Source organism: Sciurus vulgaris, assembly GCF_902686455.1.
Source record: "Sciurus vulgaris genome assembly, chromosome: 1".
Lineage (NCBI taxonomy): Eukaryota > Metazoa > Chordata > Mammalia > Rodentia > Sciuridae > Sciurus > Sciurus vulgaris.
In genome coordinates this window covers 73,710,419-73,728,487 of record NC_136461.1, presented here as the reverse complement: position 1 = coordinate 73,728,487, position 18,069 = coordinate 73,710,419, and positions in this window count along the sequence as shown.

Here is an 18,069-nt window from a genome sequence, read left to right as displayed (position 1 = left end):
ATGGGAGACTGCATTCTGGGTATAGGTACTAAAACAGAAGAAATAGGTTTGGCAGGAAGAAGCGTATTTATTCCTTCACCAAATGTGTTAGAGCACAGATCTTGCTCCCATAAAGTGAGCAGTCTGGTTCACATGATGTTTATGCTGATCCTATTTGTATAAATTTTTGGTTTTGGTTTTACACACACACACACACACACACACACACACACAAACACACACCTTCCAGAGAAAAACTTTTAAGATGGTGAATAAAAATGATGAAAGAGGAAAAAAACATAGAAAGATAGTAACTGAAACTGAACAAACTAACCATTCATCTGAAGAAGCTAGAAAAGACCCAAGAAGTTGAACAAAATTATAATAGGAGTATAAAAAGCAGAAATTAAAGAATGAAAAAAGCAAACAAAAAAATAGTAAGAGATATAAAGAGCCAATTCTAATACATGTCCAGTGAAATACAAGAGTCTTTGGCAAGTAGCACCCCCCAAAAAAGATAAAGAACAGAAATACAAATATTATGAATGATAATATATACAGAATCACAATCACACCTATTAAAAATATAAGTAAAGTAACTGTACAACTTTGTTATTCAAGAAAAATCTGGATAGAATGTGTAAGGAATCCCACGAAAACCATGCTGGACGCGGGAAATCACATAAGGAAATTTATTAAGCAATCAGAGTGTCTCCCTGCAGGGTAAGAGAGAAAATGAGAGGAAAAGAGAAAGGAAAAGAAAGGGCACACCCTAGAGAGAGTGGAAAGCCAGGAGGATAGAAAAAGTGAGTAGGACAGACAGAAGAATGGAAAAAAGATGGCGGGGAAGCTACAGTAAAACAGTTGAATTCTGCCGGGCTAACAGGGGACCAATATCTGAAAAGGACACTTGCAAGCTGACTAATGAACCAATAGCTAGCTAGGATGTTCACAGATTGACAAGTGGTTGGGAGGCGGGCAAAATGGCTGTACCTGATGGGTGGGGAGATCAGCTTTGTACATTACAGAATAGATTGTGTAAGCTAACCAAAATCAACTTAAAGAAAGATCTAAATAAATCAGTAACCATAGGAGAAATTTCTAAAAGGTCAAAAAACATATTTTCTGGGGCTGGGGAGATAGCTCAGTTGGTAGAGTGCTTGCCTTGTTAAGCGCAAGGCCCTGGGTTCGATCCCCAGCACCCCACCCCACTCCCCCCCCCAAAAAAAACATTTTCTTAGAAGCACCATATCCAATAAGTTTCCCTGGTAAGTTCTATAGCTCATCAACAAAAATGGCATTAATCAATGTATGTAACCTGGGCTCTGATATGATAATCCAGAAAAATCCAATATAAACTGTTGAAAAAATTTCAATATAAACTCTTGAAATATAACAAGTCTAGAACATGTTAAAAATAATAAAACATGGTGACAAACTCTGATATAGTGGTCTTCTCTTTGTTATGCAAGAATAGTTCAAAGTAGAAAATTCGTTAATCAACTATAGTAATAGGTTAAAGAAAAATAATTATTTCTATAGAAATGGTAATGATGATATTAACCATTCTTTCCTAATAAAAACTCAGAGTAATTAAAACAAATTAATATGATAAAAATACTATTGTAAAGGTCAGCAACTAAAAGCAAAAAAACATGCCTGTTACAAAAATCTACAGTCATTCTTATTAAAGTGTGGAATAATATAAGGAAACGGACGACTGAGGTGTTTCATGTCTTTCCTGTCCAGGCAGCTGAGAGGATGGCACTGTTCTCCACCCTTTGACGTTAACACTTGATGTGTCTTGTTTTAGCCAGTGGGTTGCAGCTAGAAGTGACATTGGGGCTCCTTCAAGAGTAAAATGGCTGGAGACCTCCGAGCCTCACCTTGTGGTGATTGTAAGAAGCATGTATTGACATGGAGTTTCCTCTAGTCTCGTCCTGAAGGACCGTGAGGAGCAGAGTGCCCATCTTGTATGTGAGGGAGAAATATTTGCATCAACGTGTTGAAATACAGTGCCCGCCTCCCTGTTGTTGAGAGGGGTACGCTCCAAGATGGTGTGAGGATGCCTGACACTGCGGATAGTACCACGCTCTGTATGTTCTGTTGTTTCACCTACATACATACCTATGATCAAGTTTAATTTACAAATCAGGCACAATAAGAGATCAACAGGAATAACTACTAATAGCCTAAAAGTTATTTAAAATTTATAAATTGCTTATTTCTCAAATTTTCCATTGAATATTTTTAGATCATGGTTAACTGCAGGTAACTGAAACCACAATAGCAAAACCACTTAGTGCTCAGTACTGTACTGAGGGTGTCTGTGCTATCATAGCACAGCTTAGCCTTCCTGGCTGAGAAGGGTATGTCTCTGCTGGTAATGGAAACCAGCAATGTAATGAGACAAAAAAAATAAACCACAAATATTGGGAAAGGAGATAGAAACTTTCTCATTATTTGTCAGATTATCTACTTAAAGTTTTTTAGGTTAAGCTACTTCAGCTACCATAACAAAAATATCATAGCCCAGGTGGTTTATAAATAGATACTGATTTCTCAGAATTCTGGAGCTGGAAGTCCAAGATCAGGTGCCACCATGGCTAAGTATTTATTACAGATTGTCAACTTCTCATTGTATCCTCACATGGCAGAAAGCAGAAAATAGAAGCAAGCTCTCTTGTGATTCTTTTTTCTTTTATTTGTTCTATTTAGTTATATGTGACAGCAGAATGCATTTCAACTCATTGTACACAAATGGAGTACAACTTTTCAGTTCTCTGGTTGTACACACGTAGAGTCACATTATTCCTGTAACGATACACGTACATAGGGTAATGATATCCATCTCATTCTACTGTCTTTTCCACCCCCCTATCACCTCCCCTCCCCTCATTCCCCTCTGCCCACTGCAAAGTTCCTCCAATCTTCCCTTACCCCTCTCCTCCACTGTTATGTATCAGCATCCACTTGTCAGAGAAAACATTTGGCCTATCTCACTTAGCATGATAGTCTCCAACTCCATCCATTTACCTGCAAATGCCATAATTTTATTCTTCTTTGTGACTAATATTCCATTGTGTATATATGCTACAGTTTCTTTATCTATTCATCTGTTGAAGGGTATTCAGGTTGGTTTCATAGCTTGGCTATTGTGAATTGAGCTGCTATAAACATTGATATGGCTGTGTCACTGTATTAAGTCACTGTATTAAGTCACTGTGTCACTGATTTTAAGTCCTTTGGGTATAGGCTGAGGAGTGGGATAATTGGGTCAAATGGTGGTTCCGTTCCAAGTTTTCTAAGGAATCTCCATACTGCTTCCCATGGTGATTGCACCAATTTGCATTCCCACCAGCAATGTAAGAGTGTACTTTTTTCTCCACATTCTTGCCAATACTTATTGTTGCTTATATTCTTGATAATCACATTCTGATTGGAGTAAGGTAAAATCTTAAAGTAGATTTGATTTGCACTTCTTTAATTACTAAAGATGTTGAATATTTTTTCATATATTTGTTGTTCGATTGTATGTCTTCTTCTGTGAAGTATTTGCTTAGTTCCTTAGCCCATTTATTGACTAGGTTATTTCTATTTCTGGTGTTAAGTTTTTTGAGTTCTTTATATGTCCTGGAGATTAATGCTCTATCTGAAGTGCATGTGGTAAAGATTTTTTCCTACTCTATAGGTTCTCTCTTCATGTAATTGATTGTTTCTTTTGCTGAGAAAAAGTTTTTTTAGTTTGAATACATCCCATTTATTATTATTTTTTTTTGCAGTGCTGGGGATTATTATTTTTTCTTTAAATTTATTTTTATTGTAAACAAGTGGGATACATGTCGTTTCTGTTTGTACATGGAGTAACAGCATACCATTTGCATAATCATACATTTACATAGGGTAATGATGTTTGATTCATTCTGTTATTTTTTCCTCCCCTCCACTCTTCCCACCCCTCTTTTCCCTCTATACAGTCCTTCCTTCCTCCATTCTTGCCCCCCTCCCACCCCCCATTATGTGTCATCATCCGCTTATCAGTGAGATCATTTGTCTTTTGGATTTTTGAGATTGGCTTATCTCACTTAGCATGATATGCTCCAATTTCATGCATTTGCCTGTAAATACCATAATTTTGTCATTCTTTATGGCTGAGTAATATTCCATTGCACACATATATATATATACAAATATATATATATATATATATATATATATATATATATCACAGTTTCTTTATCCATTCATCAATTGAAGGGCATCTAGGTTGGTTCCACAGTCTGGCTATTGTGAATTGAGCAGTTATGAACATTGATGTGGCTGCATCTCTGTAGTATGCTGATTTTAAGTCCTTTGGGTATAGGCCAAGGAGTGGGATAGCTGGGTCAAATGGTGGTTCCATTCCAAGTTTTTTAAGGAATCTCCACACTGCTTTCCAGAGTGGCTGCACTAATTTGCAGCCCCACCAGCAATGTATGAGTGTACCTTTTTCCCCACATCCTCTCCAACACCTATTGTTGCTTGTATTCTTGATAATCACCATTCTAATTGGGGTGAGATGGAATCTTAGTGTAGTTTTGATTTGCATTTCTCTTATTACTAAAGATGGTGAACATTTTTCCATATGTTTGTTGATTGCTTGTAGATCTTCTTCTGTGAAGTATCTGTTCATATCCTTAGCCCATTTGTTGATTGGGTTATCTGTATTCTTCATGTAGAGTTTTTGAGTTCTTTATGTATTCTGGAAATTAGTGCTCTATCTGAAGTGTGAGTGGCAAAGATATTCTCCCACTCTGTAGGCTCTCTCTTCACATTGCTGATAGTTTCCTTTGCTGAGAGAAAGCTATTTAGTTTGAATCTATCCCAGTTATTGGATTTCCAATTTTCCCAGCACCATTTGTTGAAGAGGCTATCTTTTCTCCATTGCATATTTTTGGCCCCTTTGTCTAGTATGAGAAAATTGTATTTATTTGGGTTTGTGTCCGTGTCCTCTATTCTGTACCATTGATTTACCTGTCTATTTTGGTACCAATACCATGCCATTTGTGTTACTATTGCTTTGTAATAGAGTTGAAGTTCTGGTATTGTGATACCCCCTGTTTCATTCTTCTTGCTAAGGATTGCTTTAGCTATTCTGGGTTTCTTTTTCTTCCAGATGAATTTCACGATTGCTTGCTTCTGTAAGGTACATCATTGGGATTTTAATTGGAATTGCATTGAATCTGTATAGCACTTTTGGTAGTATGGCCATTTTGACAATATTAATTCTGCCTATCCAAGAACATGGGAGATCTTCCCATCTTCTAAGGTCTTCCTCAATTTCTTTCTTCAATGTTTTGTAGTTTTCATTGTAGAGATCTTTTACCTCTTTGGTTAGATTGATTCCCAAGTTTTTTTTTTTTTTTTTTTTTTGAGGCTATTGCAAATGGAGTTGTTTTCCTCATTTCCCTTTCAGCTGTTTCGTCACTTGCGTATAACAATGCTTTAGATTTATGCGTGTTGATTTTATAGCCTTCTATTTTGCTGAATTCATTGATGAGGTCTAGAAGTTTTCTAGAGGAGGTTTTTGGATCCTCTAAATATAGAATCATGTCATCAGCAAATAGTGACAGCTTAAGTTCCTTTTTTCCTATTCGTATCCCTTTAATTTCTTTGGTCTGCCTAATTCCTCTGGCTAGAGTTTCGAGGACAATGTTGAATAGAAGTGGTGAAAGAGGACATCCCTGTCTTGTTCCCATTTTTAAAGGAAATGGTTTCAGTTTTTCTCCATTAAGAATGATGTTGGCCATGGGCTTAGCATAAATAGCCTTTACAATGTTCAGGTATGTTCCTATTATCCCTATTTTTTCTAGTGTTTTGAGCATGAAGGGGTGTTGAATTTGTCGAACGCTTTTTCTGTGTCAATTGAAATGACCATATGATTCTTATCCTTAAGTCTATTGACATGATGGATTATGTTTATTGATTTACGGATGTTAAACCATCCTTGCCTTCCAGGGATGAACCCCACTTGATTGTGGTGCACAATTTTCATAAATATGTTTTGGATATGGTTTGCCAATATTTTGTTAAGGATCTTTGCATCTATATTCATCGAGGATATTGATCTAAAGTTTTCTTTCCTTGATGTGTCTTTTCCTGGTTTGGGTATGAGGGTGATATTAGCTTCATAGAATAAGTTTGGTAGGGTACCCTCCTTTTCTATTTCCTGGAATACTTTGAGAAGTATTGGAATGAGTTCTTCTTTGACGGTCTCGTAGAACTCAGCTTAGAATCCATCTGGTCCTGGGCTTTTCTTGGATGGTAGATTTTTAATGGCTTATTCTATTTCATTGCTTGATATTGATCTGTTTAAATTGTATATGTCCTCCTGGTTCAGTTTGGAAGGAGCATATGTCTCTAGAAATTTGTCAATGTTGTAGGTAGTTTCTATTTTGTTGGAATACAGATTTTCAAAGTAGCTTCTTATTATGTTCTGTGTCTCAATGGTGTCTGCCATGATATTTCCTTTTTCATCACGGATTTTAGTAATTTGAGTCTTCTCTCTCCTTCTCTTTGTTAGTGTGGATAAGGGTTTATCTATTTTGTTTACTTTCTCAAAGAACCAACTTTTTGTTTTGTCAATTTTTTGAATTGTTTCTTTTGTTTCAATTTCATTGATTTCAGCTCTGATTTTAATTATTTTCTGTCTTCTACTACTTTTGCTGTTATTCTGTTCTTCTTTTTCTAGGGCTTTGAGCTGTAATGTTAGATCATTTAGTTGTTGACTTTTCATTCTTTTCTGGAATGTGCTGTTTGCAATGAATTTTTCTCTTAGTACCACTTTCATAGTGTCCCAGAGATTTTGATATGTTGTATCATCCCATTTATTGATTCTTGATTTTATTTCTTGCACTTTGGGAGTCTTGTTAAGGAAATCTGGTCCTAAGCCAACATGATGAAGATTTGGGCCCACTTTTTCTTCTATTTGGTGCAGGATCTCTGGTTTAATTCCTAGATACTTGATCCATTTTGAGTTGAGTTTTGTGCAGGGTGAGAGATAGGGGCTTAATTTCATTTTGCTGCATATGGATTTCCAATTTTCCCAGCACCATTTGTTGAAGAGGCTATATTTTCTCCATCATATGTTTTTGGCACCTTTGTCTAATATGAGATAACTGTATTTATGTAGGTTTGTCTATGTGTCTTCTATTCTGTACCATTGGTCTACCTGTCTATTTTGGTACCAATACCATGTCATTTTTATTACTATAACTCTGTGGTATGGTTTAAGGTCTGGTATTGCAATGCATCCTGCATTACTCTTCCTGCTAAGGATTACTTTGGCTATTCTGGGTCTCTTATTTTTCCAAATGAATTTTATGATTGCTTTTTCTAGTTCTATGAAGAATGTCATTGGGATTTTAATAGGAATTACATTGAATCTATATAACACTTTTGTTAGTATGGTCATTTTGACAATATTAATTCTGCCTATTCATGAACATGGGAGATCTTTCCATCTTCTAAGGTTTTCTTTAATTTTTTTCTTTAGTGTTCTGTCATTGTAGAGGTCTTTGACCTCTTTTGTTAGATTGATTCCCAAGTTTTTTTTTTTTTTTTTTTGAGGCTACTATGAATGGGATAGTTTTCCTAATTTCTCTTTTAGAGAATTCATCACTTATAAATAGAAATGAATTAGATTTATGGGTGTTGACTTTATATCCTGCTACTGTGCTGGATTCATTTATTAGAAGTTTTCATTCTAGAAGTTTTCTGGTGGAATTTTTTGGAATTATATCATCGGCAAATAGTGATAGTTTGAGTTCTTCTTTTCCGATTCATATCCCTTTAATTTCTTTGGTCTAATTGTTCTGGCTAGTGTTTCAAGGACAATGTTGAATAGAACATTCATTGTTCCAGTTTTTAGAGGGAATTCTTTCAATTTTTCTCCTTTTAGAATGATGTTGGCCTTGGGCTTAGTATAGATAACCTTTACAATGCTGAGGTATATTCTCACTAACCCTATTTTCTCTAGTGTTTTGAACATGGAGGGGTGCTGTATTTTGTCAAAAGCTTTTTCTGCATCTATTGCAATAATCATATGATTCTTAACTTTAAGTCTATTGATGTGATGAATTACATTTATTGATTTCCAGATGTTGAAACAACCTTGCATCCCAGGGATGGACCCTACTTGATCATGGTGCACTATCTTTTTTTAAACATTTTAAAAATGTTTTTGTATGCAATTTGCTAGAATTTTGTTAAGAATTTTTGCTGGGGCTGTAGCTCAGTGGTAGAGCCCTTGGCTGGCATGTGTGAGGCAATGGGTTCAATCCCTAGCACCACATAAAAATTAAAATAATAATAATAGTAATAATAATAATAATAATAAAATAAAGGTATTATGTCCATCTACAACTAAATTTTTTTTAAAATTTTGCGTCTATGTTCATCAGTGATATTGATCTGAAGTTTTCTTTCCTTCATGTGTCTTTATCTGGTTTTTGTATCAGAGTGATACTAGCTTCATAGAATAAATTTGTAAGGGTTCCTTTCTTTTCTATTTCATGGAATACTTTGAAGAGTTTGAGGATAAGTTCGTCTTTGACGGTCTTTTATATCTCGGCTGAGAATCCATCTGGTCCTGGGCTTTTCTTGGTTGGTAGGCTTTTGATGGCTTCTTCTATTTCATTGCTTGAAATTGATCTGTTTAAATTGTGTATGTCCTCCAGATTCAGTTTGGGTGGATCATATGTCACTAGAAATTATCAATGTCTTTGAGATTTTCTATTTTGTTGACATATAGATTTTCAAAATAGCTTCTAATTATGTTTTGTATTTCAATAGTGTCATCATGATTTTTCCTTTTCATCATAAATTTTAGTAATTTGAGTTTTCTCTCTCATTCTCTTTATTAGTGTGGCTAAGGGTTTATCAATTTTGTTTATTTAAAAAAAAACTTTTTGTTTTGTCAATTTTTTTCAATTGTTTGTTTCAATTTCATTGATTTCAGCTCTGATTTTATTATTTCCTGTCTTCTGCTTTTGGTGTTGATCTGTTCTTCTTTTTCTAGGACTTTGAGATGTAATGTTAGATCATTTATTTTTTGACTTTTTATTCTTTAATGGATGAGCTCAATGCAATGAACTTTCGTCTTAGTATTGCTTTCATAGTGTCCCAGGGATTTTGATATGTTTTATCAGGGTTCTCGTTTACCTGTAAGAATTTTTTTTATCTCCTACCTGATATCTTCTACTATCCATGCATCATTCAATAGCATGTTATTTTAGTCTCCAGTTGTTAGAGTAGTTTCTATTTTTTATTTTATCATTGATTTATAATTTTATTCCATTATGATCTGATAGAATGCAGGATAGTATCTCTCTTTTTTTTTTTTTTTGCTAAGAGTTGCTTTATGGCACAACATATGGTCTATTTTAGAGACTGATCCATGTGCTGTTGAGAAAAATGTGTATTCACTCACTGATGGATGGAATATTCTACATATATGTCTGTTAAGTCTAAATTATTGATTGTGTTATTGAGTTCTGTGGTTTCTTTGTTCAGTTTTTGTTTGGAAGATCTATCCAGTGGTGAGAGAGGTGTGTTAAAGTCACACAGTATTATTGTGTAGTGGTGTAGTAGATTCCTGAAATTGAGAAGAGTTCATTTGATATATATATAGATACTCCATTGTTTGGGACATAAATATTTATGATTGTTATGTCTTGCTGATGTATGATTCCCTTAAGTAATATGAATTGTCCTTCTTTGTCCCTTCTGATTAACTTTGGCTTGAAGTTCCACTTTATCTGATATGTGGATAGAAACCCCTGCTTTTTTACTGAGCCCATGTGCATGATATGTTTTTTCACCTTCAGTCTGTGGATGTCTTTTTGTATGAGATGAGTCTCTTGAAGGCAGCATATTGTTGGGGTTTTTTTAATCCAATCTGCCAGTCTATGTCTTTTGATTGACTTCAGGCCATTAACATTGGGTTATTATTGAGATATGATTTGTATTCCTGGTCATTTTGGCTTATTTTTGGTTTTTAACTTGACTTGGTTTCTCTTTTGTTTAGCTTTTCCTTTAGTGTAGTTCCTCCCTTTGCTTATTTACATTGTTTTTCACATCCTTCTCATGGAATATTTTGCTGAGAATGTTCTACAGTGCAGGCTTTCTATTTGTAAATTCTTTTAACTTTTGTATATAATGGAAGGATTTTATTTCATCATCAAATCTGAAAGTTAGTTTTGCTGGGTATAGGATTCTTGGTTGGCATCCATGTTCTTTCAGAGTTTGAAATATGTTGTTCTAGGCCCTCCTATCTTTTAGGGTCTGGACTGAGAAATCTGCTGATATCTATATTGATTTCCCCCTATATGTAATCTGATACTTTTCTCTTGCACTCTTTAAGAGTCTATCTTTATTTTGTATGTGGGCATTTTCATTATAATGTGCAATTGTGTGGATTTGTTGTAATTTTGTGCATTTGGTGTACCGTAAGCCACTTGTATTTGATTTTCCATTTCATTATTCAAGTTTTGGAAATTTTCTGATATTATTTCATTGAATAGATTGTTCATTCCTTTGGTTTGTATCTCTGTGTCTTCCTCCATCCCACTAATTCTTAAATTTGGTCTTTTCAGGTTATCCCATAATTCTTGGAGATTCTGTTCATTTCTTACCATCTTCTCTTTGTAGTCAACTTAATCTTAAAGATTAAATATTTTGCCTTCATTGTTTGAGGTTCTGTCTTCCAAGTGATCTAGTCTGTTGATAATGCTTTCAATTGAGTTTTTAATTTGGTTTAATGTTTCCTTCAATTCAAGGATTTCTGTTTGGTTGTTTCTCTACATTTCTGACATATCTCCTACCATGCTGTCAATATATTCTGTTAATATAGTATCTTGGTTTGTTTGGGGCACTTTCTTCCTTGTTTTTTCATGTTGTTCATGTGTTTTCCCCTCTAGTAGTACAAATCCGTGGCATTACAGTTTCCACCCTAGAAATTTATAGTGTCCCTGCAAGTTTCCAATACTTTAAGGGGGAGATCAATATTAGCAGCATCCAAAGCAAATAATATGCAACCTTAAACTAAATGCCTACTATTAAGATGCTAACAGTTTTGTCACAATAAACAGAGATGATGTGTTTGATTATTATCTACAACATAAACATTAGGTTTGCAATATGGTCTGCAATTTCTAATGGTGGACAGAGATAGAATGGGAGAGAGGTATAGGATGTTATGTTAATGAAGTAGGAAGTGAGAATATACAGGTGTTAGATCATAGGTAGAGTGAAAGAGGAATCAAAGGGAGTTGGTTGTTAGCAGGAGAAAAGAAAGAAAGAGACTCCAAGGAAACAGATAAATAAGAGGAAAATAGAATGAGGGGAAAAAAAAAAAGAAAAAAGTAAACAAATAAAAGAATCTACAACCAAACTGTAATACACTATTCAAACCTCCAAGTCCCCTATAGCCTGATGCATGGAAAGTACTTGATATAAAAAATGTTGGTGATGTGAGAGCAGACAACAAAAAAAGTAACAAAGAAAATGGAGGGGAAGTCTTGAAAGAAAATTGAATAATTGTTTCTATTGGAGATCAATATCTTCTCTGCTTCCATTCTCATCTGATAGGTGGGGTTTTCTGGAGTTTGCTGGTAACTCCACCCTCAGGATAGTGAAAGTTACTAAGGTAAGAGGATTAGGTTTGGAGGCAGGACTCCTGGAGGTTGGGTATAGCCATTACCAGTTCCACTGAAAGACTGCACCCCAGGAGTCTCCTTTGGGGTTCACTCTTATGATGCAGGAGCCTGGTCTTAGCCCTTTATTTCACTTGTAGACCCCAGAATTCCTGATCTCTAATTTAGCCTCTAAATTATCTTTCCTTCCCCCACCCTCTCCACTTCCCAATCAGGAACCTCTCTCCCCAGAGGTCCAGGGGACTGAGAGCTGGGGCCTATGTGCCTGTCAAGGAAAATTGTTTTGTATTGGGCAGGTCAGGACCAGGCATTGAGAGCTGTGGGCCAGCCACATAGCTGAAAGTGCTGGGCCATGTTGGTGGCTAGGGGGTGGTTGGGAGTCTGGAATTTGAGGAGCCAGAGGGTCCAGTTAATTGCCAAACCAGTGGGACCAAGTAATTAGTGGATGCCATATTGGGGAGAAAGTTGTGGATCAGGCTGATGTTGGGTTCCAGCAAGTACTCTCTGAGCTGTCTCTGGGATCTCAGTGGATGCCAGGCTGGTTGGCTGGGTGAGCTGGGTTCAAAATGCCATCACACCCTCTTCCAACCTACTGACCCCTTGCAAGGCTCTCTTCTGCCTCTGCAGCAAGATGGTGGCTATTAGAACACCTAGCAGGGATACCACAGATGTAACCAAGTCTGCAGGGACCTTGGTGATGTTCTTTCAGGCCCGGGCTATTATCCCTAAGTAGAAGTGACCATGTTCTTAGTTCGTGGTGATGATAGTGGCTAACCTGTAGGTACCTTGATATTGGGCTTCTAGTCTATGGCTGGTGTTCCAAGATAGACACTGCCCCAACTAAAGATGGCAGTGGTGGCAGTGGAGGTAGCCCAAGATGGTGGCAACTGCTTTCAAAGATAGAGCCTCAAGGGCAGGTCATGCAGTGGAAATGGGCAACCTGTTCAGAGATATAGTGCTGTGGCATGTGGTGCTGCAGCAGGTAGCTGTCTCCAGGCCCTGTCTGGTTCCCAAGGTGGAGGCTACCACATGGACGGGGGTTATGAAGGTATTTATAGCATCCCAAGATAGAGGCTGTCATGCATTTGTAGATGGGAAGCTGCAGCACGGCTAGGTCAGGTGTGATGTGGTATCCACGCAGCAAGTGATGGGCATCTGAATCTGCATAGCAGGTGAAGGGCGGCTCGCTCTTGCAATTCTCACGAGGACAATAATACCATTGGTGAAGGTTCTGCCTCCATGACCTTATTTAATTCTGGTTACCTTCCAAAGACCCTACCTCCTAATACCAACATGGACCTAAAATTCAACATGAATTTTAGGGAGACACAAGAATTCAATCCATAGTAGATTAAGAAACCAGACAAAAAATTATAAACAATAATAGTTAAATGGTCAGACACAAAATAAATAAAAGTCAATGTTCTTCACATCGGTAATAAGAAATTAGGATAAGAGATAAATATCTTATTCACAATAATAAAAAATAGAAAATATTTAGGAATAAAGAAAATAATGAATGTTTAGACTTTATCTGACATAAGAAAAATGAAAGAAAAGAGATAGGAAGAATATTAAAACTTTGCTAAGAAGCAAAATAAATAAATGGAAACATGTACCATATTCTCTGACAAGAAGATCTGGTGAGGTAAAGTTCTCCCTAAATCACTCAGTACTGTGTAGTGTGGAATTCTGCAACCACAGGATAAGGAGTGGCTAGTTAAACATGGTGAGAGTAAAGGGATGATAAGAAGCAGAGTGTTCTGAAGAATGTGATTATTTAACTGCAATACTGGGGGAAAGAGGGGGAAAAAAGTGTTTTCTGGAAGACGAGTTGAATGTCGAATTTCCTGAAAGCTGCAGGTTGTGTCACTACAGTGAGAGAGAGAACAATGGTCACATAAAGACCATGTTGTCTTTTCCACCCTCCTTCACCCATGGTTGGTAATGTCAGTTAAAGTGTCCTTCAAAGATCAGTATCCAGTATAGAGCACCACCCCCCACCCCAATCTCACATTGAGCCTTGGAGAGTCCCTCTGAAAGCAGAAGCAACCGTGAGGATAACAGGTGAGAGAAGCAAAGGAAAAATGGTGGGGGGGGGACTGGTTACATGAGAAGATTTACCTACTATGTATGAAAGCATAATATAAAACTTTATTACTGTTGTTGTTTTAATAACGTGTTGAAGACATTGTGTTTTGTTTGACTTCATTTCCTTTAACTGTCTCCAAAATTCTATGAAATAGTATTTTAAATATCCAACACTTAGGAGAATAAACTGCGACTCAAAAAAGGATGTATTTGTCTAAAATTACAGTTAGCAAATGATAAAAATAGAATTCTAACCTAGACTGTCTCCTCTGAAACTGTTTCAATAATCACTACTGCCTACATAAAAAGGAAGAGCAGAAGAGGATTCAAAATCAAAACAGTAATATCTATGGAATGTTATTATATGATAAAGGTGACATTTTAATCAATTTAATAATTGCACAATTGGAAGTTCATTAAGAAATAACTATTTTTAAAAAAATTTTATATATATTTTTAGTTATTGATGGACCTTTATTTTATTCATTTACTCATATATGGTGCCAAGAATCGAACCCAGTGCCTTACACATGCCAGGCAAGTGATCCACCACTGAGCCACAACCCCAGCCCAAGAAATAACTATTTTATTTCATACCAGAAAAAGATGTAACGCAGAAATACTTAAAAATTAAGGTTAAAAATAGAAATAGCAGTAAAAATATATAGAAATGACGACTATCAAGTGGCTAAAAGTAATCTATCAGAGTTAGCACATAAGTAGAAATCTGTTTCTTACCACTTCACCAAAAACTGAGAATGAGTAAAGAGTTTCAGACTTTGGTGGGAGAGTGCTAAAGCACTCTGCAAGAAGCAGGGAAGAAGGAAATATTTATTGTCCAGTGTTGATCCAAGTGTTCCTTTATTATCAACACTGATACACATGGATAAAGAACACTGCATGGGCAATAATTAAAATATATAGTTCATGAATGACAAAAGAAAATAAGTGAATTTGAATAGCAAACTTTTTTTTTTTTCTTTTTTTTTTGCGGTGCTGGGGATCAAACCCAGGGACTTGTGCTTGCAATGCAAGCACTCTACCAACTGAGCTATCTCCTCAGCCCTGAATAGCAAACTTTTGACTAAAAAGGTTTGGTCAAAAATAAATGATCTATACTATCTTGAGTTTGCAAAACAATGATTACAAAAGATTTTGGGATCTTCAACTTCTGATCAAGATGGAGTAAAAGGAACCAGACTCTCTTTCCCATCTGCAACTACCAAAAATATGAACAAGATACAGGAAACAATGGTTTTGGATATTATGCAAAAAAGGACTGTGATCACTGAGAGGAAGAAAGATGAGCCCTGTGATTGTCCTAGTTTACTATCTTGAGAGAAGTTCCTCACCATACTCTTGAGGAAGTGCTGAGAGGGGAAATTCAGTGGACTCTGTGAGTTAAGGAAACTGAGCTGATTCTAGGAAAGCTAAGATGGTTCGAGTCACAGGACAGTATTAAAGGAGCAGAGAGCTGCAGAGAGGGAACTTCAGAGATCTGCAGAGGTCCTCTCAAGTATTTAGCTGAGTACTGAATAGCACTTGCCTGTTAGGAAGCTATCTTTAGAAATGCCTAAGCGTATTAGATATGGTAGTACCCAGGGTTTACAGAAGGAGCCCCCCCATCCAGACTGGAAAACACATGAGTCACAGAACATCAGATTCAGGACACAGAGGGTCTGGCCTCTCGTGTGGAATAAGTAGCTCTAGTATAAGCATTGCTCTGGACCATTCTAACAAGAAGAATAAAACTGCTTCCAATAATTCCATGTTGGACAAAAGTTAAAAAAAATATTTATAGGAACATAAAAATACCCAGCACTCAATTAGATAAATTTTATAATGACTGGTAATCAATAAAGAGTTATAAGTCATGTAAAAAAGAAAAATATGAACCATGTTTGGGAAACTAATTTGATGGAAACCAACTTAGAACAGACACAGATGTTAGAATTTGCAGATGGGGACATTAAAATGGTTATTATAATTTCATTTCATATGCTTATAAAGTTAAAGAGAAACATGGAAGATATTTAAAAATCAAAAACAAAACAAGACCCAAATTGAACTCTTGAGATTAAGGGTATAGTGTGTGAGATAAGAAATACATTGGATAGGACTAACAGCAGATTAGACTTTGAAGAAGTAAAGAGTAGTAAATTCTGAAACACAGCAATACAATCTATCTCAAATAAAATAATGAGAAAAAATTAAAAAGAGGAACAGAGTATTGGCTTTGAGAAAACTCTAAACACCCGAAGATATCTCTAAATAAGATGAGAAGGGAGAAAGTTTTATTAATAAAGTCTTGAATTTTTCCAAATTTGATGAAAATTGAAAACCTACCCACTCAAGAATCTCAACAAACTCCAAACACAAGAAACATGAAGAGAACTACACCAAAGTACATCATGATCAAATTGACCAAAACTAATGACAAAGAGAATCATGAAAGCAGTCAAAGAAGACAGGACACCATGCAGAGTAACAGACAGGATGGCAACAGGTTTCTCACTGGCAGCAATGCGGGTGAGTCTAGGCCCAAGAACCATCTTTAAATCACTGGAAGAAAAAAACCTGTAAGACTAGAATTCTATACCTATGATTTTATTAACCTCCCAAAAAGTATCTTTCAAAACCAAAGATGAATTAGACTTTCATAGGCACAAAAAGCTAAAAGAATTCATCACTAGAAGACCATCTGTACGCCAATGAATTTTAAGTCCAGGCAAAAGGAAAGTGGTGACTACATGGCAAAGGACACATCCTGGTGGTAGCACTGAAGGATGTCTATCAGTCAAGGGCTGATGCTCAGGCTGACACTGAGCTGAGGTCTGGAAAAGCTAGAGGGAAGCCCCAAGTATCCTGTCTCTGCAAGGAAAACTTTCCATCCTTCTGACCAAGGAGCAAGACAAAGGTGTCTTCTCTTAACCTCTTTAACACAATGTTGAACAGTCTGACCACTGAATAAGGCAAGAAAAAGAATAAAGGGAAAACAGACTGAAAACAAATCAGAAGTACATGTATTTACAAACAGTACCATCATCTATATAGACAATCCATTGAAATCTACCTAATTGGAATCCAAAAACAAACTTATTAGAACTAATAAATTTAGCAAGTTCACAGGATACAAGATCAACATATACAAGATATTATGTATCTATATAATAGTAATTTAACATAAATTTAAACAATTATATACAGTATCTCCAATATGTGAAGTACTTAAGGATGAATCTAGCAAAGGCTGTAACAGACCTGCATGTTGAAACCCGTAGGACATTGTTGAGAAAAATTCAATAAAACCTAAATAAATAAATATACCTTGCTTTTGGCCAGAAGATTCAGCACCCCTCCTTACTGACCTATAGATTTAGTGTGATTGCAGACATAATCCCAGGAAGCTCTTTTGTAGATAGTGATAAAATAATACTAAAATTTGTAGTGAAATGCAAGGGACCTAGAATAGCCAAAATAAATTTTGAGAAAGGAGCAAAGTTTGAGGACTAACACAACTTGATTTTAAGGCTCATTATAGGGCTACAGTAATCAAGACAGTGTGTAGTGTGTAAAAATAGAGAAATGGACCAATGGAACAGAACATCAAGTCTGAAGGACACCAACAAATAGGTGGACAACTGATTTTTTTTTTTTTTCCCGCGGTGCCAGGGACTGAACCCAGGGCCTTGTACTTTCGAGGAAAGCACTGACAACTGATTTTTCAATAGTCTTTTTAGCAAGTGGTGAAAAAAGAGAAAGCCTCATTTTGTATCTCAACACCACTTAGAAAAATTCACTCAAAATGAATCATAGGCCTAAATGTTAAACTTAAAACTTCAGAATTTACAAAAGAAAACAAGAAGAAAAGGCTTTGTTCTTTAGGTTAGAAAAAATTTCCTAGACACAAAGACATGATCTGTAAAGGGAAAAAAAAAGATATATTGGACTTCATCTAAGTTAGAAATTTCTGTTCCTCAAAACAAAAAATGCAATCTATAGTGAAAGTACTTGCAATTCATATATCTGGTTTATCACATATCTGATATATTTGGATAGGTCTGTATCCACAACTTATAAGTAACTCTAAAAACTCAATAATTTGTTAAAGACTACCAGAGAAGATAATGTGAATAGAAAATAAGCACATAAAAAGATAGTCAACATCTTTAGTCATTAAGTAAATTAAAATCACCATGAGATAATTAAAATCACAATGAGATAATACTGTCACAATAAGATAATACTGATAAGAATCAATAAAATTAAAAAGACTAACCATACCAACTTAAAGGTACTGGGATTC